This window comes from Sus scrofa, chromosome 15 (genome assembly GCF_054392235.1).
Source record: "Sus scrofa isolate SSC_HxYL_T2T_F1_AM1 chromosome 15, Sscrofa_HxYL_maternal_Yorkshire_Landrace_v2.0, whole genome shotgun sequence".
NCBI lineage: Eukaryota > Metazoa > Chordata > Mammalia > Artiodactyla > Suidae > Sus > Sus scrofa.
This window is the reverse complement of record NC_139397.1, coordinates 108279948-108305058: the sequence shown is the minus strand read 5'-3', so window position 1 is coordinate 108305058 and position 25111 is coordinate 108279948. Positions and strand designations below refer to the sequence as shown.

At 35.7% G+C, this 25111-nt stretch overlaps 1 long non-coding RNA gene across 4 annotated transcripts in view; it reads left to right on the top strand.

Moving 5' to 3' along the window:
• The window catches only part of LOC146396040 (uncharacterized), a 181276-nt gene that overhangs the window by 37050 nt on the left and 119115 nt on the right, over window positions 1-25111 (top strand). The window contains exon 1 of one of the 4 annotated variants that reach the window (XR_014829379.1): window positions 24188-24241. The exons of the other annotated variants lie outside the window; for them this stretch is intronic. This is a non-coding gene — a long non-coding RNA (uncharacterized LOC146396040). Of the gene's footprint in view, window positions 1-24187; window positions 24242-25111 lie in introns of those variants that run through there. 4 annotated transcript variants of the gene reach the window in all.

The following is a 25111-nucleotide window of genomic DNA, read 5'->3' as shown; positions in this document are numbered from 1 at the left end:
GAATGCTAATGAAAATATGACATTAAAATTTGTGGAATGCAGCTAAAGCCCTGCTTAGAGGTAAATTCATAGTCTTGAGTAGAAAGGCTAAATATCAGTAATTCATCTCAAAATTATTAAACAAATTAAACTCAAAGAAAGTAGAAGTTAATAAAATAGGAAAAATATGCAATCGGAAAATAAAAAAATGTAAAATTCGATTCTTAGAAAAGACTGGTAAAATTGATAAGCCTTTGGTGTGGTTAATTAAGGAAAAGACAAAGAAGGCACAAATATCCAATATTGGAGTGAAAAAGGAGGACTCACCACAGACCCTACAGGCATTAACACAATGATAAGGGAATATTATAAACAAATTTATGCTAACACATTTGAAAACTAAGAACAAATTCCTTAAAAACTCAACCTAACAAAACTGACACGAATGAAAGAGAAAATATGAGTCCTTGTGGATAGTAAAGAAATAGAATCAGTAATTGAAAGCTTCCCATCTGAGATTAAGTTTTATCTTTAGATCTCCGATACCAATAGGATGCCTGATGGATAGCAGTGCTTATGTAATACTAGTTTAATGAATATGTGTAAGAGTCTAGTGATGAAATACCTTACTGTAGAGTTCCTCTTGTGGCTCAGTGGGTTAAGAACCCTAGCCTTGCTCCATGGGTTAAGGATCTGGTGTTGGCACAAGCTGTGGCATTGGTTGCAGATGTGGCTCAGATCTGATGTTGCTGTGGCTCTGGCACAGGCTTGCAGCTTCATCTCTGATTCAACCCAGGAATTTCCATGTGCCACAGGTGCAGTTGTAAAAAGAAACAAAAAAGAAATACTCTTACTGTATTGCCTGTATTTGTTTATATAACTGTCTTTCCTGTTCAACCATGACCTCCTTGTGGAGTGTGGTAAAAAATAACAACAACAACAACAACAACAACAACAACAAAAAGCTATCTTTGTGTCCCAATTATCCAGTACTAGTATTTATAACTGGTTGATTAATTACACTTGAAAAGAAGAGAACTTCCAACCTCTTGTGATAGAACATGACAGAAGATAATGTGAGAAAAAAATATAGCTGGGTCACTTTGCTATACAGTAGAAACTGACAGAACATTGTAAATCAACTATAATAAAAAATTGAAAAGAAGAGAACTGCTATTGTTCTCTTTTACACATCAGTATGCCTTCTATACAGGATCTATGCTAGAAACATTTACAAAATTATCTTACTTATTCTTAATGATACTTTTATGAAAGGCATTTTTTTCAGTGTTTATTTTTTCTTTTTGTTACAATTTGTCTTAATTTAAATATAGATGTACAATATGTTATAGGAGTACAGTGTAGTGATTCATAATTTTTAAAGGTTACAGTCCATTTATAGTTACTCTAAAATATTGGCTATATTCCCTATGTTGTATAATATTTTCTTGTAGTTTATTTTATACATGATAGTTTATATTTCTTAATCTTGTATCCCTCCTCCTTTCCCTCTCCCCACTGATAACCACTAGTTTGTTCTCTGTATCTATGAATCTGCTTCTTTTTTTGTTCTGTTCATTAGCTGTTGGTTTTTTTAGATTCCATATGTAAGTAACATTATATAGTATTTGTCTTTCTCTGTCTGACTTATTTCACTTAGCATAATACTTTCCAAGTCTATCCATGTTGCATGTTTCTCTTGTGTCTCTCTTTATAAGGACACTGATCTCATCATGTGGATTTCATAATCATGACCTAATTATATCTCAATGGCTCCATCTCCAGATACCATCACAGTGGGGATTAGAATTTTCAACATATAAAATTTTGGTGGGGGGGGACACAAACATTTTATCCATAGCAAAACCTTTACAAGTGTATTTGTATTTTTAAAGGGAACATTTTTATGGAGAAAAATTTAAGGAATTTTTTTTTCAGAATCTTCCTGATAGTCTTTAATTTTATCACATAGATAGCTCTCATAGTGCATCATCATCTTCAATTTAGGCTAAGATCATCATTGTCTAGGGACAGCTTAACATTTCTGAAAGAGGGATAAACCTTTGAAAAGAAAGCACAACAGTTAATAGTGAACAATTATGGAGGCTTGGCTGCTATGGAAACTTGTGATTGGGAGGTATGCCCAAAGGGAGGCTAAATATAGTTTCTGATTAATATCGTTCAGCAGAGGGAAATTGCCTACTAAGGATGGGGAAATATGAAAAATGTGGTTGAGAAGGAGTGAAAACTAAGTGTACAGAATGTCTTTTAAGGCATTATCAGCAGGCAGGCTGGCAGCAGGGAGCTAGTGTGTGGTGAAGGCCCTGTGTGCTGTGAAAAGCCAGACAATATTTCTTACCACTATAAGTGAGAAATAGTGAGAGAATTTTTGCATAAAATAAAGGTACTTGCAAGCTCATTTCTTTTGGCATTATAGGAATAGTAGACCAAAGCAAAGCTACAGGAATGGAGGGGTAAGAACTAGTTATTGAAAAATTCAGTTATCACTTTATGATTAATGTTTGTTGTAGATTAGGAGTTGGTTTGCATCACTGTTGTCCAGGGGAATCCAACTTCAAATATCCTTGTTATAAACAGCATTCTTCAAACTAAGAACCTGTCCCATCAAGCATCAGACATTATACAGATACTTCTTTGACAATGACTCACATTCTTTTTCTGGGTAGAAATGAGAATCTTGTAAAATTTAAGTAGTAGAGATGTTAGACCTATAAAGACAGGTCTCTGTAGTTCTAGCCAGTATTTAAACTGATAAAAATATTTTTAAAATGAACTAATGGGAATGTGTAAAAAACCTTTAAAATATGAAAATTTTCAGTTGCTGTAAAATAGGACATGGTATAATCCTATTTAGTTACTAGTTTTCTTTCATTTTCTATTTAATGTTTTTTAAGTGTTGGGCTAAAGTATACACATAGATGTTGCCAGACCCAAGATTGAAACCAAGTAGCAACTTTAGACATATGGGATGAAGTCACAACTGGAACCAACTTTTTTTGTGATTTTCTGTATAAAAGTTTAGAAGAGGTATTCCCATGGTGGCTCAACAGATTTAGGATATAGCATTGTCACTGCTGTGGCATGGGTTTGATCCCTGACCTGAGAACTTGTAGATGTGGTGGGTGCGGCCCCTCCCCTTCCCAAAAAAGATTGGAAGATTTCAAAAATGTGTCTAAAAAGTGGGAAACTGAATTCCAGAGCACACATATGATGCTAAATTGGCACTGCTAATTAGAAGCAAATTGGTAAAGGACTTTTTGTTTTTATTTTTGTTTTTTGTCTTTTTAGGGGAGAACACCCACAGCGTAGGGAGGTTCCCAGGCTAAGGGTCTAATCGGAGCTGTTGCTGCTGGCCTACGCCAGAGCCACAGCAATGACAGATCCGGGCCATGTCTGTGACTTATACTACAGCTCACAGCAACACTGGATCCTTAACCCACTGAGCGAGGCCAGGGATCAAACCTGCAACCTCATGGTTCCTAGTCGGACTCTTTTCCGCTGCGCCACAACAGGAACTCTGCAAAGGACTTATTTTAATCAATTTATTCTTACAGTTTAGTTTTTCATTTGTGGGTAGAGATTGGTGCAGTAAAGAAGAATAATAAGACATGATTGCAAGGACAACCAAGATGTTACCAGTACATCTATGGTATACAGCTTTCCCCTGCCCCCTTTTTAGATAGATGTAGCATCTTTTAAATTAACTACCCTTGCTTGGTGACAGTACGCTCAGGATGGATACTTAAGCTGCTCAGGTGATCAGATAATTTATGACTAGTCTAAATCCAAAGAGAAGATACTAAACAAGGCTTTCAAGCCAGGCTGGAAAATAATTGGTGCTTCAACTGAATCCCAGCAGCTTGGGTCATGTGGCAAGTGTGATTTATTATTCCTATAACTCTTCCTAACACTGATGCATTCTTAGCCTGTCTTACCCCTTCCTTCCCTCCATTTTGAACTGTCTGGTTGTGATGGGTTGGAGAGGAACCACACTGCTGGTGATAAAATAGGATAATTTGTTTCTTTCTTTTTCTTTTTCTTTTTTGCTTTTTTAGGGCCGCACTCGTGGCATATGGAGGTTCCCAGGCTAGGGTTCGAATTGGAGCTGTTGCTGCTGGCCTACGCCAGAGCCACAGCAATGCCAGATCCGGGCCATGTCTGTGACTTATACCACAGCTCACAGCAACGCTGGATCCTTAACCCACTGAGCGAGGCCAGGGATTGAACCCGCAACCTCATGGTTCCTAGTTAGATTCATTTCTGATGATCCATGACGGGAACTCCGGATAATTTGTTTTTTTAGATGAGGAGATGTGGAAGCACATTTGTCCTATAAAATTGAACAACTAAGGAAGGCACATTCTTTACTGTTGGAGGTAGGAAAGTATGAACTCTGATTTTGTCTTAAGAGTTAAAGAAAAGGGAGAGAATCATTTTGTATGAATGTGAAAGTTGGGGGCAACCAGGAGCATAGGAGAACATAGCTGATCCTATAGAGGATTTGGTAAAATCAGTATGGCATTTTTGAGAAAGTATTTCCTGAATGTTGTACACATATTTCCAGTTCAGGTGGAATCCAAGTCTGTCAACAACATTGTAATTGTAAAGTCTGTCTGCTTTGATTTTTCACATCCCCAGGTGGAATATTGGATAGTTAAATTAAGCTCAGTGTCCAAAAATTTTAAAATGTCTTATAGCTTGATACATAAAGGTAGAAGTCCTTCTGTACATTCCAATATGAAGCTTTCTCAGATTATTTTATTTTTAAAATAATGGAAATAAAGCAGTGTTAACATGTATTAATATGGCAAAGAAATCTTTTAATAAAGGTTAGATTAATATTTCAGCTGAAATTAATAACTTACATAGGCTAGTTACCTAATGAGAATATCATTTCAATATGATGTCAACCTTAGTAATATTGAGATGTACAATTAATGTAAGGAAAAATTTCGGGGTTAATTAGCAATAGTGTCAATAGCAACATGTTACACAATTTTAGCAGGTAGAATGAGCTAATGTAATCTAATAATTTTTTATCTTAGTAATTTTTTTTTTGTCTTTTTTTGATATTTCTTGGACCACTCCTGCGGCATATGGAGGTTCCCAGGCTAGGGGCTGAATCGGAGCTGCAGCCACTGGCCTACGCCAGAGCCACAGCAACGCGGGATCCGAGCCGCGTCTGCAACCTACACCACAGCTCAAGGCAACGACGGATCGTTAACCCAGTGAGCAAGGGCAGGGACCGAACCCGCAACCTCATGGTTCCTAGTCGGATTCTTAACCACTGCGCCACGACGGGAATTCCATCTTAGTAATTTTTAAAGCAAGTTTTAATATTTTTTTGGTAGGGGGATGGCTGTGGTGTGCAGTGGCTTGATGTGGGATCTCAATTCCCAGGCCAGGGATTGAACCTGGGTTGCAGAGATGAAAGAAAGCACCAGTCCTAACCACTAGACCACCAGGGAACTCTCAATATTCCCCTTTTTATATTCCAGAAATAATAAGACACTTACTAAGTATATGTAAAAATACCTTGTAAATTCATCTTTTTTTTTTTTTTTTGTCTTTTGTCTTTTTTGTTGTTGTTGTTGTTGCTATTTCTTGGGCCGCTCCCGCGGCATATGGAGGTTCCCAGGCTAGGGGTTGAGTCGGAGCTGTAGCCACCGGCCTACGCCAGAGCCACAGCAACGCAGGATCCGAGCCGCGTCTGCAACCTACACCACAGCTCACGGCAACGCCGGATCGTTAACCCAGTGAGCAAGGGCAGGGACCGAACCCGCAACCTCATGGTTCCTAGTCGGATTCGTTAACCACTGCACCACGACGGGAACTCCTGTAAATTCATCTTTTAAGAACAAACAACTCTGTTTCTTATACTAGTGTGAGAAATCTAGTGGATGCCCTCTGAGACCAGTATATTTACCTTTTTAGATAATTAGTTTCTCTTCCTAAAAGGGAATCTGGATTAAATTACCCTTTACTTTTATCTTTCTTGAGATATTAGTTGCTATTTTGTTTATCCATAACCTTGTTCACCCTGGTTCTTCTTTGTGACCTCAATCAGCCTTTGTCTAAGGAGTTACCAAATCGATTTCTTTTATGTAATGAGAATAGTGGATTCTCATTTTTTTTGGCCATGCCTGTAGCATGTAGAAGTTCCTGGGCAAGGGATGGAACCTGTGCCACAGAGGTGACCTGAGCCACTGCAGTGACAATGCCAGATCCTTAAGCTGCTGTGCCATAAGAGAACTCCCAGGTTTTCATTTTAAGTTTGTCAGCATCAGTGGAACAGTAGCCACAAGTCAGAGTTGTTCTCCATAATTCTCACTGTCATATAGCCTAGGAACTTCTTCAGCTCTAACATTAAACTGAATTCCCTGTATAGCATGTCTGTCACATGTTATGTATGGAACACAGGAGGTGTCTTACCACCTCCCTCCATTTCAGATCTAAACCTCAATGTCATCTTAAAAGATCCAGCCAAACTTGAGTCTCAGAGCATTTGTTACTTTCAAAGTAGTTTTTTTTTTTTTTTTTTGCTTTCTAGGGCCACGCCTGCAGCATATGGAAGTTCCCAGGCTAGGGGTTGAATCAGAGCTGCAGCTGTTGGCCTATATCACAGCCACAGCAATGCTGGATTCTTAATCCATTGCGCAAGGCCAGGCATTGAACCCACATCTTCATGGATACTAGGTGGATTTGTTTCCGCTGGGCCAAAAGGGGACATCCCAAAGTAGTTTTTAAAAACATATTAGAAAATTGCAAGCACCAATTTTCCTAATGACTTGCCTTTTAAACCAACTTTAATAAACTCACATTTAAATGAAACAAAGCTGATAACCAAAAGGAAAACTTTAATATTTTAAGAAATTAGCTTCTATTATTAGAGCTAGCATCTCACCCTGAGGTGATAGTTTCATAGCATGGAAATAGTTCAATTTTAATGAATTCCAAAAATAAGTTATCGATGTCTTATTAATTTGTTATAAATGCCTCCAATTTAATAACTAAATCTAGGAAATGACATCTGAGTACTGACTACCGAATCTTCCTTTTGATTTTTTTTTATTTTCCTGTATTCAAACTGTAAAGAAAAGACTTCAGGTGGGAACTGATGATTAAGATTATTGAACAGCCTTGGGACAGAGGTGAGCCTAGGCTGTACCATGTGCTCTTGTGACCTTTAAGAACAGGGCAGCCACTGTGTTTGCATAGCTTCTTTTCCCAACTTTTTATGCCTGGTTTTTCTGTCTGCATTGCTTACCTCATAACTTAATTTCCTTCCTTCCTCCATCGCAACCCCATGGCCTTGCTTTGTTAGGCAGCAGCAGCCAGATTTGACTTTATTCACATTAGTTCTAGCTTGTTGTCTCTTCTCTTTGGGGGCCTTTTCTCCATTAGAATATGTGGACAAGTTTGCCTTTATTCTTTGATCCTACAGAAATTTTGCTAAAATTTGTAGTTTCAATCATCTTGGCTTTTTAAAAAATAATTAATAATAAAGATTTTATTCTTTAGACCTGTTTTCTTCCTTAAGAACCTTTTTGGTGACTTTTGAGTCATACCGCATAGTTATGTTCTGCTGTGACTGCATGACTTGGCTTCACACCCATGGTTCTTCCTGTTGTCTCCATACAGTCCCCTGGCCTGATGGTCTTTTCTCAACTCCTGTTGTGGGGTCATTTTACCCTCACTGTCTTTCACATTAATGTCCAACCTGCTCCGTTTTCCGCATTGATTAGGGTCTCTCTGCTCAGTCTCCTCCTTGAGTCCCAGTAGGGGAGCAAGGAAGAGTCACATGCTACTGATATCCTATCAATTGCGCAACAAAAAGGTTTCATTTCCTGTTTCCCTTGTAGCTAACGGTGGATAATGATATGCAAATAAATGATGTTGGATGGGACTTTGGAAAAATTATTTAATAGATTGACTCTGCTCTTATTCTACCATGAGTATGAAGCCAGTAAGAATCGTGGGAAAGCTGAGCTGGCAAGAAGCCAATTTCTTCCAGAAACAAAGTCCAAGCCAAAGGAATGGACCATAGCTTTGCTGGCTTTAAATTGCAGTAACAAAGCAAACAGGGCAAACCATAACCAGGAGAAAAGGTGACCTCAGTTCAAACACCAGCAGATACCAGTACAAGGACTGATATGAGGCTGGTGGCCACTTCATCCCAACACCAGGAGAATATAATACCTAAAATAGTATGACTTCACTGGGGGTTGAGCAAGAAGAGACTCCTGTGAGACAGCGTTTTTATCCAAATAGGAGATTGAGTATTATTCGGAGGGATGTTAAATGACCAGCTGGGGTTGTAGCTCTCTGTCTATATCTCTAATATGTTTACAAGTAAACCCTCTAGATATTAGATGGAGAAACAGGAAACAGCACAGATTGGTTTTAGACAAAATAAGGAACTAAGGTTTTGCTGTATCTGAGTTTAATGTCAGTTACATTTTGTGAACCTGTTTTCTTTGTTTGGCTTTAGGAGAAAAATATTGGTCTAGGAACTCTCTAAAGTCCCTCCCAGCTTTAAATATTAAGGTTTTATCACCTTTGCATTATTTGTCAAATTCTCATAACAGTCTCCTTAGAGATTTTCCTCTCCCCGATGATCGTTCTTTCAATATTCTGTCTCCTGGATTGGAACAAGAACAAACTTTCCCAAATGCCTCTTTATTTTATTTTATTTTATTTTTGGAGTCTTAAAAAACTCCTTTTTATTGAGTAATAACAGATCATCCCTATAAAATAGATTTACAGGAAAAATTTAAAATTCTGTATGCCATTTAATAAAAAAATAATTGGAGTGATATTGCCATAGTATATTCTAAGCCAGGGATCAGCAATCTTTTTTTTTTTTTTTTTTTTTTTTTTTGTCTTTTTGCTATTTCTTTGGGCCACTCCCGCGGCATGTGGAGGTTCCCAGGCTAGGGGTCGAATCGGAGCTGTAGCCACTGGCCTACACCACAGCCACAGCAACACAGGATCCGAGCCGCGTCTGCAACCTACACCACAGCTCACGGCAACGCCGGATCATTAACCCAGTGAGCAAGGGCAGGGACCGAACCCGCAACCTCATGGTTCCTAGTGAGATTCGTTAACCACTGCGCCACGACGGGAACTCCCAGCAATCTTTTTTTTTTTTTTTTTTTTTTTGTAAAGGGCCAAATAGCAAGTATTTTAGATTGTAATGGGAGCTGTTTAATTATCACAACTATTCAACTTTGCTATAGGCAATATATAAATGAATGAGTGTGCTATGTTCTAGTAAAACTTTATTTGTGGACAGAGAAATTTGAATTTTATATTATTTTCATGTCACTAAATATTCTAATTTTTTCAACTGTTAAAAAGTTTTTTAGGAGTTTCTGTTGTGGCTTAGTGGAAATGAATCTGACTAGTATCCATGAGGATACAGGTTCAATCCTTGCCCTTACTCATTGGGTTAAGGATCCAGCATTGCTATGAACTGTGGTATAGGTGGCAGATGTGGCTCAGATCTGGTATGGCTGTGGCTGTGGCTGTGGCCAGCAGCTGTGGCTCTGATTTGACCCCTAGCCTGGGACCCTCCATAGGCCACAGGTGTGGCCCTAAAAAGACAAAAAAAATTTTTTTTCTAGCTGACAGTATAAGAAGTGCCAAAAGTGGTAGCAGGCCAGATTTCACCTGTGGGCTATAGTTTGCCAACCCTTATTCTAGAATATTAATCCTGTGGAGCTCAAAAAGGTCTCTGGTGTGTGTGTGTACCTATACATATATATATATATATATATATATATATATATATATATATATATATATTTATACGTATAAATATAACATGTTTTCTTATATAAATATTTTTGTTTTCTTTTGTATAAACAGATCCTGCCACAGACAATGACATTTTTCTTTTGAAAGTAAACAGATATTTTATATTAGGAAGTTACTTTCAAAATATAAAGGTCAAACAAAAAACTTAAATCTCAGACATTTATACCATATCCTAGCTTAAATGAATAAAACCCTAGTTTCTGCTCATTTAATTTCATAATAAATCTTAATGGCAGAAGTAAATGAGAACTTAATATTCCTATAGTCAGGACTGACTTAGGAAGGAACTTTTCATAGGTCTCCAACAAACCAGGGAGTTGAAGACAATACTTAGTCATAGGTACAGTTGTTTTTTCCATTAATTTTTATTTATCTATTATAAGCTCCTCATCTAAATAGTAGATATAATAAATTCAGTAAATTGTCATGACAATAGGCTTGCCTGCTCATTGATTGGTGACAGAGCAGAAGAGATAAAATGTTTCCTTGTGGTTTAAATGTGGCTCTGAATGATTTTAGCATCGGTCCTCTAGGCCTCTCATTTGGAATATGTATATTCACATGGTGGAAGTACCAGACTTGGTGTCTGTTACCTATTAAGCTCTTAGTTATCTTAGTTTAGCGGATACTGACTTGTCAAGGCATTTAGTATATAATCCTACTTTCAAAGGCTGTCATATTTTTATTTTAAAATAAAAGTAAATATAGGTAATATACATAGTGGGTTTTACTAGTTTTTCTTTAATTCCTCTTCCTGAAGAAACTGGAAATAGCCTTAATCACTGTGTCTGAGGAACTGTGATTTCCAGTATGGTAGCTACCAACCACATGTAACTACTGAAACTGAAGTCAAGTAAAACTAAAATTAAGGTTCTCAGGTATACTAATCACAGTTGAGTGCCAATAGCCAAATGTGAACAAGTGTCTGTTATACTAGATAGTGCAGATATAGACCATTTATCATCATCATAGATAATACTGTTGGACAACTTAGTCATAGATGCTATTCTGTATGTACCACAAAGGACATGTTTTACCCAGTTTGGGCTTGGATACTTCAGCACCTTGACTGCTAAATTTAGTTTTTTCTTGTGCATTTTCTCTTTAGGTCCATTTGAAATCAACTAACATCCTAGTCCTGGCCCCACGCAACAACTGTTCCACTTTCTGCCTCCGTACAGTGGTTTAGTCTATTTTAAACTTTCATACAAATGGTCTCGTGTAGTTTGTACTTTTTTACATCTGGCTTCCTTTTCTCTGTGTAATGTTTTTGAGTTTCTTCCATGCTGCCTGATTAATTTTTAAGTTCTGAGTAATATTACATTTTCTGAATATGTCAGTTTGTTTTTCCATTCTTTCATTCATTGTTTTTCCTCATGCTTTTTTTTTTTTTGGAAATTTTATAGGTTTAGCTTTTATGTTTACAGCTACATGCATTTCAAATTATTTTTTTGTGGAAGTTCCTGCCATGGTGCAATGGATTAGGAATCTGACTGGAGGAGCTAAAGTTGTTGAAGAGGCATGGGTTTGGTCCCTGGCCCAGTGCAGTGGGTTAAGGATCTGGGGTTGCTGCAGCTTAGCTTCAGTCCCTACCCAGGAACTTCCATATGTCATGGGTGAGGCCATAAATTTTTTTTTTTTTTTTGGTGTATATAGTCTAATATAATGAATTAAATTTATTTTTTCTTATACATATTCAGTTATTCCAGCATTATTTGCAAAAAAGCCTTTCTCTTCTTTATTGAGATTTTTCTTTATTGAGATCTATGTCAAAAATCAGTATGCTATGAATGTGGCTTTATTTAAGAACTCTATATTCTGTTTTACTGACCATAAATTTATCCTTCTACCAATACTACATTTTTTTTCTTCTGCACCTGTGGCATGTAGAATTTCCTGGGGCAGGGATTGAACCTTTAAAATGGAGTATGTCATTATGCTTTTCATTTAAAAATTAAGGCCAAAAAAGAGGCAAATCTCTCTTGTTCCTTTACATTTACTTTTTCTAGTGTGTTGATCATTTTATGCTGTTAGGTTTAAATTCTGATTTTCTTTAAATCTTTATAACTTGTAATGTTATTTTTATGTAGCTTATTTTTAAAATTTTGTATTATGAAGCTTAAAATAATTTAGTGTTTATTTTTTTAGTTAATTTAAAAGTAAGGAGGAAAAGTTTTGTGTGATAATTTTGAACTTAAGTCCACATTACAAATAAAAGGAAATTAGATATTCTTTTACCCTAGTAGGTTCTGGAACAGCTCATCTACCTTCCCAGGATCCTTTTATCTCATTCCATTTATCATTGACATTCCTAGAATATTTCATGTGAACAATTCTGAAAACTCACAGGCCAAATTCCTTGCAGTAATGATAACCATTATTTATGTGAATAGCATGTTTAACTGCTGAAATGAATTCTTTCACCATTTGTTATCATTCCCTTTAGGAGAAGTCACATATTTTAAAACCCATAAACTAGTGCATATTGAGCACATCAGGTTAAATAAATGGCTACATAACTAGTGAGGAAGTAGATGGGAAATACTATTAAGGGAAGACTCTTAACATAATTTAACAAAAAACTTTCATCTTATTTACCCTTCTCGGAGAGTTAGAATGTAGGGTTTCTTAACCCCTTCCGGTATTAGTGTGCAAAGCAGAGTAAGGAGGATTGTCAAGATGGTGTGCTGGAAAGACCACACTTAAGTTTGGAGTTACAAACCTCAGATTGACTATTGGCTTTGTCACTTACTATGAAAACTTGGGCAAATTATCTAACATCTCAGAGCCTTGGTTCTTCATTTAATAATATGATTGTGCCTCATGTATTATAAGACTTAAGTGAAACAATGTCTGTAAAGTACATAAAAGGATAAGGCCCATAACAAGCATTTAGCATCAGCTACCATTGCTTCTGCTGGAGTAAATCTCAGCTAGCTCTTTGAAGAAAAATTTGTTTTGCCTTAGGTACTTCTGTACCCTGCCTCTCTGTAGCCTTTAATAATGAGATGTCAACTTTACAGTCTGACAGTTCAGTTACCAGAGGCTAAGGGTGCCCTTTCATGGAGCATAAAAATATACCTGTAGAAAGTGAAAATGACATTGCCTTGGCATATAAATGTAATGTTACTAAAAGAAAATTTATTATCATCAGAGGAAGGAATTTTGTCCTGAGGGTTTTTAGAGTCATTCAGATGAAGTATTTTAGGAATTTCAGTGAAACCACAGCCTTGAATCATTTACTCTTCATCTTTTATCAAAAATATTGTCTAAAATTGACATATATGAGAAATTATTTGAAGACTGTGTAATCTGTCTGCGCACTAGTCCTTGGGACCTATGGATGGGCTTCAGGGGGTCAATGAAATCCTTGAAATTGTATACCAAGGCATGTGTGCCTGCAAATTTTTGTGCTTGAGAGGTCTGTAATATTCAACATTCTTAAAATGGTTCAAAGCTTAAATAGAATTAAGAACTACTTTCCTAGATATACTGACTACTGCTTTGGAGAAATTGGGCCATAGGAAGTTTTTATTTTTGATCATATTAACTTAGCCTGATGTACCATCATCTTCACTGTGTTTTGTTTTAATAATATGCTTGTAAAATAGAATAAAATAAATAATACATTTTTTCCAGCAAATACTATAAACATAATTGAGTAAAAGTTAACTTTTCACTCAATATGTCATATGAAAATTTCAATGAGAACTTTCAGAGTTCAGTGCCAGAAAAATTCTTGCCTACTCTTAGTATCTATCATGTTAATTTCTTTTCATTTTTAAATAATGAGAATCAGATTACTGATTTTATCTTTCATTTTTACCTTACCTTTCAGGCAACTAAAAATCAGAATTTAAACTTAATGATGGCACTGAAGTTGCTCTTATAATTTTCATATTTACTTCATCTATTCCATGGCAACTGATTTCTAACTATATTTTACTATATGTGTTTTGTTGTAAACTGCCTCAAATCTTTTATGTAAACAGAAGGATATAAATAGATATACATTAAAAAGAAATTACTTTTGAAACTGACCATGTAGGAGGAGTAGAGAAGAGGAAGCCATCACAATGATAAGGAAAAATATATTCTTTAGGGAAGAGAGAGAAAAGTAACAAAAATGATAACATTTAAAATGTGCTTATAAACATATCGTTTCTCTCCAAGTTTAACTCATGTAATTCTTGAAAGAGATTTTTTAGCTCTTGGGTGCCACTTATGCCCTTAAGAAGTGGGTCAGCTATGATTCATAAACACATTTCTGGCCTTTCAGAATAATCCAGCTCATTTACTCAATAAAAAATTATTAAATAAATGCTTCATAAAAGGAAGAAAATCATGCAACTAATACGTTTATTCTGTACTAAAATATGATTCTTTTAAATAAAAAATCTCTTAGTATGATATTTGCCACTTCTTTAGGGATGAGGAGAGAGTGGGAGGATTATTATAGGTAAATACAGAAGCTGTAAGTTTGTCTTTTTTTTTTTTTTTTTTTTTTTTTTTTTTTGCTGTTTAGGGCCACATCGGTGGCATAAGGTTTGAATTGGAGCTGCAGTCACTGGCCTGTGCCGTAGCCACAGCAATGTAGGATCCGAGCCACATCTGTGACCTGTATCACAGCTCACAGCAATGCTGTATCCTCAACCCACTGATTGAGACCAGGGATCGAACTTGTGTCCTCATGGAAACTAGTCAGGTTCATTTCCACTGCACCATATGGGAACTCCCAAGGTTGACACTTTTGAGTTAGCCTTATAAAAATAACATATTAGGGAGTTCCTTGAATCCAACTAGGAACCATGAGGTTGTGGGTTCGATCCCTGGCCTTGCTTATTGGGTTAAAGATGCTGCGTTCCCATGAGCTGTGGTGTTAGGTTGCAGACATGGCTTGGATCTGGGGTGGCTGTGGCTGTGGCATAGGCCAGCGGCTACAGCTCTGATTGGACCCCTAGCCTGGGAACCTCCATATGCCACAGGTGTGGCCCTAGAAAAAGTCAAAAAGACAAAAAAAAAAAAAAAAAAAAAGCACGTTAAGAATTTGATAATAGAGCATGGAGACTAGTGTGGATCCATGAAAGGCTCTTGATTATAACCTGATTTCATTTTAGATTAGTGTATAATTTATTCAAATGTTCATTTATTCATTCAAACTATACTTGTAGAGTTTCTATTTTGTATAAGTACTATTAAAAAAATGGGACATAAACGTGAAAATATCAGTGTTTCCTGTCTTTGAGGATCATATATACATAGTTTATGGCAAATTACAAATAGTGTCATGACCCAATGAAAGTAACATAGGTCTGTACAAAGTGCTCTAAGAACACAGAAGTGAGAATGATTGACATGTCCAAGTTCAGAGAAGGCTTCAAAGGAGGTAATTTTTGCCTGGGTCTTGACAAATAGGTAGGAATTATAAAGCAACAGAAGGAAGGGCATTGAAGGCAGTAGGAATGACTTTCAAATATCTGGGATATAAAAAAAAATACTATGCTTGAGAACAGTCCAGTGTGGCTATTATGTAACATATGTGCTCATGGGCACATGGTAGAAGGTAAGGGAAAATGTGACTGAAGACTTGGGAACAGATTGCAAAAGGTCTTGATCATTTTAAGGTGTTTGGACTTTGCTTTGCAAGATAAGATGAACCTTAGTTTCATAGTCACTAACACAGTTGATAAGGTGCCTGTTAAATATATTTCATAATTTTAATACAAACATAATAATAATAATAACCACTATTTGTTTTAAAAAAATCTATCATCTTTTCTACCAATTCTCCAGTTACTGGGTTAGCATTTTGTACAACTTGTAAAGTGGGACATGGAATCCTTGTGCAGCTTATGGATGACTACTTATTACTTTATATATTTCAAATGGATATAAGTGCTTTGCCTAAGATTACCAAAGGAAAATGGAATGTTTATTCCAATATTTAGTCCATTTAAACTGAGAACTCCTAACTTGGGATTTTCACAACTGCACTGATAATATAAATTTAAAATTGTAATAACTTTTATATACCAGAGACTACAAATGTGGTTATATTCCTGTGCCAATATTTACAGATTATAGTGGTTTCTTGGCAGTGTTTTGAAAAAGCTTCTGGGCTGCTTTTGTGCAGTATGTAGGAGCACTGTAATTGATTAGCAATATCTTCTGTGTGCCAGAAAAGGGAAGTTACAGCCAAATGTTTGCTATCCATGGTAACTACACTTTGGAGGACAAGTTGAGATTCACTGTTTATGGAGAGTCAGCCCAAGGTGACAAAGTAGGAAAACTATGAACTCACATCCTTGTATGGGCACACCAAAATTACAACTATTTACAGAGCAACTATCTATGAAAATACCTGAAGATGAGAAGAAAAGATTTTCTAAAACTAAAGATAAAAAGAAGGAACCACAATGTAGCAGGTAGGAGGGGCAGAGACATAGTATAGTTAGGATCCACACCAACAGGTCGGTGACCCACACATCTTTAGAGGTCTTCCCTAAGGAGTAAGGATTCTAAGATAAATATTGGGCTCCCTAGACTGGGGGTGTTGCCAGGAACATGAGCCCCTAGGATGTTTGACTTTGAAAACCAACAGGGCTTATAATTGTGGAAGCTGGAGGGATATAGGAAACAAATTGCACTCTTAAAGAGTGCACTCAAAATCTCAGATGTACTCTGTCCCAGTGCAGAGGTAGTAGTTTGAAAAGAACATGAGGTCAGACCCATTTTCTGATCTTGGAGAGTATCTTGGAGAATCAGGAGGCAACTGGGACTCCCCCTGAAGCTGAAGTTCCTGGCGGCATCCATTTGTAGGAGCTTATTCTATTGTGATGACTCTAGTGTTGGCAAATGCCAATTGGATTCTCTCTGTGGCCTATTAGTGTCAGGGAGCTTGCCTTACCCACCAGTGAGTCTGCAGCAGCCATGTGCTGCCTGTCTATATTAACAACTGCACAGGGGACTGGCCCCACTCACCTGTGGCCTCATAGCAGCTAGGTGCCTCTGGGCCTTGTGGTTTCTTGTACAGGGAGCTGGCCAAACCCACCAGTGGTCCTACACCAGCTGTGTCACCAGGCATATGACCAGCTGAGTGGGAACTCTTTTGCACCCATTAGCAAGGTTGCAGCAGCTGTGTGCAACTGGGCTGCACAGACAATCTCACAGGAAGCCTACACTACCTTCCAGGGGGCTCACAGCCAGGGCATGCAGTAAGGCTTTGCAATCAATCAGGCTGGAGTGGGGGGAGTCTGGGGGGCATCCATTCTTATCAGTGTGCCCACAGAAATCAGCCCCACTATAGCTGAAGGCAGCATGCATATCATAGGGGGAACCCTTGGAGCATGTGGCTCTGGTGGTGCTGCTGAGCCCCATAAGATGTTTCCTACATAAGGAAAGTTTTCCAAGATCAGGAGGTGTAACTGACCTTCCTAGTACATAGAAGTAGACACAGAGAAATTAGGGAAAATAAGAAGACAGAGGAATATGTGCCAAATAAAGGAACAAGGCAAAAAATGAACTAAACAAAGTGGAGATAAGCAAATATACTGTGAAGTAGTTCAAGATAACGTTCAGAGAGTTGATCTCTTAACTTGGGAGAAGAATGGATGTAAGAATTTCAACAAAGAGTTATAAAACATAAAAAGAGCAAAGAGCCTAAGAATACAATTACTGAAATAAAAACTACACTAGAAGAAAGAAACAGTGGCTTAGATGATTCAGAGAAATGGATCAGCAATCTGGGAGACAGTGGTGAAAATCAAACATGTTAAATAGGAGAAAAAATTAAAAAGATGAGGATCATTTAAGAGACCTCTGGGATAACAACCAGCATAAGTTTCCAGAAGGGGAAGAGAGAAAGAAAGGGACAGAATTTATTCGAAGAAATAGTAGTTGCAAACATCCTTAACCTGGACGAGGAAACATACATTCACTACCAGGAAGCACAGAGAATCTCAAACAAGATGAACCTAAAGAGGTCCACATCAAGACACATTATAAGTAAAATTGTAAGAATTAAAGATAAAGAGAATTTTAAAAGCAAGAGCAAAAATAACTAGTTACGTACAAAGGAACTTCCATAAGACAATCAGCTGACTTTTCAGCAGAAACTTTGTACACCAGAAGGGAGTGACAATATATTCAAAGTGATGAAAGGAAAAAAAAATTCAGATTTTAAGGTGAGATTAAAAAGTTTTATAGACCAGCAAAAGCTAAAAGAGTTCACCATCAAACCAACTTTACAAAAAATGTTAAAGGGACTTCTCTAAGTGGAAAAGAAAAAGCCTTAACTAGAAATAAGAAAACTATGACAGGAAAAAAAGTCATTGGTAAAGACTAACATACAAGAAAGTTAGTAGATTATACTACTTTATTATATACAAAATAAAAGATGTAAAGTATTATGCCCAAAACATAAAACATGAATGGAGGGAGGGTAAAAATGCAGGATTGTTAGAATGTGTTTGAATTTAAGAGATTATCAACTCTCTCTCTATGTATGAATATCATAGAAATCACTAATAAAATACTTTAATAATAGATACACACACAGAGAGAAGCCCAAATATAATAGTAAAGATAGTCATCAAATCTCAACGGAAGAGACCAAAAGAAGAAAGGAACAAAAAGGGTAATACAAAAACAACTAGAAAACAGGCAACAAATGACAATAATTACATACCTATCAATAATCACTTTAAATGTAAAAGGAATAAATGCTCCAATCAAAAGACGCAGTGACTGAATGGATTAAAAAAAAAAAAAGACCATTACATATACTGCTTACAAGAGATTCACTTCAGACCTAAAGACACACAGATACTGAAAGTGAGGGGATGGAAAAAGTTATTCTATATGAATGGAAAGAAAAAGAAAGCTGGGGTAACAATATTTATATCAGGCCAAACAGACTTTAAAGGAAAGTCTGTAACAGGAGAGAAAGAAGGACATTACATGATGATCCCATTACATGATTATCCCATACATATATATATGGGATATTACTTCCCAAAGCAGCAGAATACACATTCTTTTAGGTACACATGGAACATTCTCCAGAATAGATCACATACTAGGCTACAAAACAAGTCTCAATAAATTTAAGATTGAAATTATAGCAAGTGTTTTTTTCTCCAACCACATGGTATGAAACTAAAAATCATTACAGGAAAAAAAAAACTGCAAAAAACACAAACGTAAAGTGTAAACAATATGCTAGTATACAAATGGTCACTTAAGGAGTTAAAGAGGAAATAAAAAATACCTACAAACGAATGAAAATGGAAACATAATGATACAAAATCAGTGAGATGCAGCAAAAAGCAATTCTAAGAGTGAAGTTTAGAGCAACATAAGCCTACTACAAGGAACAAGAAAAATCTCAAACAATCTAAACTTTTTCCTAAAGGACCTAGAGAAAAAAGAGCAAATGAAACTCAAAGTTAGTAAAAAGAAGTAAATAACAAAGATGACAGTATAAACAAATTAATTGGAGACTAAAACAACTAAAAAGATAAATGTAACTGAAAGCTGTATCTTTGAAAAAATAAAAAAAATAGATAAACTTTTAACCAGACTCTGCAAGAAAATAGGGAGGTCCCAAGATATTAAATCAGAAATGCATGGAGTTCCCATCGTGGCACAGTGGTTAACGAATCCGACTAGGAACCATGAGGTTGCGGGTTCGGTCCCTGCCCTTGCTCAGTGGGTTAATGATCTGGCATTGCTGTGAGCTGTGGTGTAGGTTGCAGACGCAGCTCGGATCCTGCGTTGCTGTGGCTCTGGCGTAGGCCAGTGGCTACAGCTGCGATTAGACCCCTAGCCTGGGAACCTCCATATGCTGCGAGAGCGGCCCAAAGAAATAGCAAAAAGACAAAAAAAAGGAAAATTAAAAAAAAAAAAGAAAAAGAAATGCAAAAGAAGTATAACCAATGCCCCAGAAATACCAAGTATCATAAGAGAATACTGTTAACAATTATATCCCAATAAGTTGGATAACCTGGAAGAAATGGATTAATCCTAGAAATGTATACTCTCTCAAGACTGAATCAAGAAGAAATAGAAAATATAATGTTACTGATTACCAGTAGTGAAATTGTTTTAGTAATAAAAAGAACTCCAAACAAGCAAAAGTCCAGGGCCAGATGGTTTTACAGGTGAGCTATACCAAACATTTAAAGAAGATTTAATACCTTTTATTCTCACACTATTCCAAAACATTGAAGAGGAAGGAATGCTTCTGATTTCATTCTACAAGGCCAGCATCACACCTGATATCAAAACCCGACAAAGACACTACATAAAAAGAAAATTACAGGTCATTATCCCTGATGAACATAGATGCAAAAGTCTGCAACAAAATACTAGTAAACTGAAATCAATAATACATTAAAAGGCTCATGCACTGTGATCAAATAGGATTTATTTTAGGGATGCAAGGATGGTTCAACAATGTGATGCACCTCATTAACAACTGAGATAAAAATAATATAATTATCTCAATAGATGCATAAAAATCTTTTGAAAAAAATTTATTCATTTATAAAAACTGAACAAAGAGGATACAGAGGGAACGTGCCTCAACATAAGAGGCCATATATGACATATCTATAACCAACATCATACTCAATGATAAAAAGCTGAAAGCATTTCCTCTAAGATCAGGGACTAGAAAATGATGCCTGCTTTGGCTGCTTTTATTCAGTGTAGTATTTGAAGTCCAACCACAGCAGTCAAGCAGTCAGAAAATAAAAAGTATATAAAAAGAATCCAAATTGAAAGGAAAGAGTAAAACTGTCACCATTTGCTGATGACATGACACTATACATAGAAAATACTAATGATTCTACCAAAAAAAAAAAAACCTACTAGAACTCGTCAATGAATTCAGTAAGTTGCAGGATACAAAATTAATGAGCAGAAATCTGTTGCATCTCCATACACTAAAAGTGAACTAACACAAAGAGAAATTAAGGAAGCAATCTCATTTACAACTGCACTAAAGAGAATAAAATACCTAGGAGTAAATCTAACCAAGGAAATAAAAGACTTGTACTCAGAAAACTATGAGACATTGATGAAAGAAACCGATGATGACACAAATGGAAAGATGTATTATGCACATATATTGGAAGAATTAATATTGTTAAAATAACCATACTACCCAAGACAGTCTACAGATTCAATGCAAACCCTGTTGAAATACCAATGGTATTTTTTTTTTTTAACAGAACTAGAACAAATAATTCTAGTTCTGTAAAACTAGTTCGTGTTTGTATGGAAACACGAAAGAATCCAAGTAGCTAAAGCAATTTAAAAAAAAAAAGAACCAAAGGTCAGACGTATCACACTCCCTGATTTTAAACTATGCTATAAAACTATAGTAATCAAAATAGTATGGTACCAGAACCAAAACAGGCCCATACATCTGTGGAAGTGAATAGAGAGCCGAGAAATAAACCCACACTTTTGTGGTTAATTAATATATAAGGGAGGAGGCAATAATTCATAAAGGGGGAAAGACTCTCCCTCAGTAAATTGTGTTGGGAAAACTGCACAGCTACATGTAAAATAATCTAATTGAACTACTTTCCTCAACACATACAAAAATAAACTCAAAATTTAAAGACTTTAATGTAAGACCTGAAACCATAAATCTCCTAGAAGAAAAAAGAACAGTCTTAGCAATATATCTTTTTGGTATGTCTCCTTGGGCAAGGGAAGCAAAAGCAAAAATAAAAATATAGGACCTAATAAAACTTAAAAGCTTTTTCGCAGCGACAGAAACCAGCAACAAAACAAAAATGTAGCCTCCGGAATGGGAGAAGATATTTGGAACCAATGTATCCGATAAGGGGTTAATATCCAAAACATGCAAGGAACACATACAACTCAATATAAAAAACCCAAACAGCTCAAAAAACAGGCAGAAGATCTTAATAGACTTTTTTCCAAAGACGATATAGAGATGGCTGACAGACACTTGAAAATATCCTCAGTATTTCTAATTGTCAGGGACATGGAAGTCAAAACAATGAGATATCACCTCAAACCTGTCAGAACAGCTATCATCAAAAAGTTATACATAACAAATGTTGGTGAGGCTGTGGAGAAAAAGGAACCCTCATGCACTGTTGGTGAGATTGTAAATTGGTGCAGCCTCTATGGAAAACAGTTTGGAGGATCCTCAAGAAATTAAAATTAGAATTACCATATGATAGGTCTCTAGGTGTTTATCTGAAGAAAATAAGAACTAAGTTTATTGTTCATTGTAGCACTATTTAAAATAGTTAAGATGTGGAAACAGCCTAAGTGTCCCCCAGTGGATGAATGAATTTTAAAATATGTGTTATATAAATACAGTAGAGTGTTAGCCATAAAAAAAGAAATTTTGCCATTTTTGACAAGGATGGGCCCTCGAGGGTGTCACAGAAAGTGAAGCCAGACAGAGAAAGAAAAATACGATGTGATCTCACTTAATGTGTAGAAAAACTAAACAAACAAAACAAAATGAAAACAGACTCAGATACAGATAGTAAGCGGATAATTGCCAAAAGGGATGTGGGGTTGGGTAAACAAGTGAAGGTGATTAAGAAATACTTAACTTCCAGTTATAAAATAAATAATCTTTGGGGATATAATACACAACATAAGGAATATGGTCAATATTATAATAACTTTTTATGGGGACAAATGCTTATTAGACTTATGGCAGTGATTATTTAGTAATATATGTAAACGTTAAATGAATATGAAGTACACCTGAAACTAACATAACAGTGTACATCAACTGTATTTCAGTAGCAAATTAATTAAAAAAATTTACTATTAATGCCATAAATGTATTAGATTTTGTTTTTTAAATAAATCAAGAAAATAGTAAAGAAATTAGAGAGCCCCGAGGCCTCATCTTAAATCTTATATTGGGTAAACTATGGAAGATACAATGTATTTGGTAATAAAATAATTGTATTATTCTTCATTATTGATAGGCTAGAAAAGGATAAATATATAAAGAGAAGCAGAATTTGAGATGCAAGATCTTAGAAGGTGATCAAATATCAGTACTAACCATTATCAGTGAAAAATGCAAAGATTATAAGCATAAAAAATTCAAGCAACCAATAGGGAGAATCAAAGAATAAAAAAAGTGTAATATTTTATTGATGCCATAAAGGCAGCCTTTGCCTATACGCATTGTGGAAAATCTCCCTGTGTGCCTGAAAAATAGAAAAAAGAGCAAAGAGAGCTTACTCTCCTTTTAGAGGACAGGAAGAGTGAGAGCCAAGTGAAATTTGGGCTGAGTTGAAAGCATCTCCAGTCAGGATTGATAATATCTTTCCACTGTTCTAACCTCTGCTAATCTTGGAACTTTGTTAACATGCTAGTAGAAAGGGTCATGCAGTATAAAACTAATTTTTTCCCTTTTATTCACTGCCTCTGAATTCCAGATGTCTATGTAATTATTTTCAAATATCACAGCTTTAAGTGATGTTGTTTATTAAGCACTTTGGACCTATCTTGAGGCCAGAACTTGGACCAATTAGGTATGAGATCCCTTCCAGACTTGTAATAATAGATAGCACTGTACTGGGAAAACTCTGTTATTATCCTAAAAGTCAGAATAATTTGGAAAGGTAGCATTCTCTCTGTAAGAATTTAAACATTGCTAATAGTGTATAACATATGCTATAAACAACACACAGACATCATATTAGTTAGCAGAAGCCATTGCCTCCATTTTGAAGATAAAAAAATCATGAAATCAATAAATTATTATACACATTATTGATCAATAAATTAAAATAGGACCTCCAGAATATCCAGCAAAATACAGTCGTGAAGTAATGCTATTTGGTAAAGCTGATTGGTGTAGAAGTAAAAAAATAAGTAGTTTATTCGATAACTCTTTTATCTTCCTTTAAATTAGCTTCCTTGATGACATTTTACACTTTACCTCTGTAGAACCATTCTAAATACAAACCTTCTGAAAGCCTATTTCCTACATTCACTAGTTTGAGATTTGAGTTTTCTCCATTTCATGTACTTTATGTACGTAAAATACACATGTATACCATATTTAAAAATATATTTGGATACACCTATATTTTGGTATATAATATTTTCTTTACATTTTATTCTGAGCATATTAAATCTAAGCCATCATACTTCCCATTAATGGTATTGAAGATTAGGGTGCTTCATTTTCATTTATTTAGAAAGTATTTTTAAAGAGATCTATAGTGTGAAAGGACAATTTATAAACTGCTATACAGTAGTGATTTTTGTGTTTATGTTTACTTATTCATTTATATCTTATTTATATCCCCCATATCCCTTGATCTGAATGCACACTTTCTTACAGTAAGTACCAGATATTCTTCTTAGAAGATTCGTTTGAATGGAGATACTCTTTCTGGTAAGTCACAACACAAAAAAATTCTTTGTAAAAATTTCTTTGAAGATCCTAGCTGTGGTTTCCTTTTGTGCCTTCCATGTAATACTAAGGAAAAAGTGGATCTTAGATAATTATTTTGAAGCAATGCATCCTTAACAACACATGTTATATATAAATGCAGCTTTTGATTTATTCCATAAAATTGGTTCTCTAGCAGTCATTTATGTAAATAGTGCAATTTATTAAAGATTATTTTGAGGTCATAGTATAAGTTCTAAGAGTGATCATAAAACTAAAAAAAGGTAAAATTGGACCACAGGGGCTTCAACAACCATAGGAATCTGAATCTTTCCCCCTCAAAAAAGAGATCTCAACTTTGATATGTCCCAGGAAAGAAAAAGAAATATGAAAAACAATGATTTAATTAAGTCAATATTAATGAAGATTTTTGCCCAATCCATGCTATGTCACTTATGCACTGTGCAAGTGTCATTTCATTTTTCTTATTACACTTTCTTCACAGTAAAGTATTCTTTTCTAACTCAAAAATTGTCCTTTGACCTGATACTTCTTTTATGTCTGCTTTCTCAGATAGGGTTTATATAGGTTGCTTTCCGTTTCATCATAGGATTTTTTTCTTGAAAAAAAGTTGATTTCAAGGATAAGTTCTCTTAATTTGTGTGCTTTCCGTTTCCTCATAGGATTTTTTTTCTTGAAAAAAAGTTGATTTCAAGGATAAGTTCTCTTAATTTGTGTGCTTTTCAGCAAAACTCAACTATACCTTATTTCACTGCTTAAAAAAAAAAAGTTCAAAGCAGGTATCTGGAAGCCATGCCCTGACCTTAGTTACATGGAAGATTAAAGGCATTTCCTAAGATCGAGATATTTCTG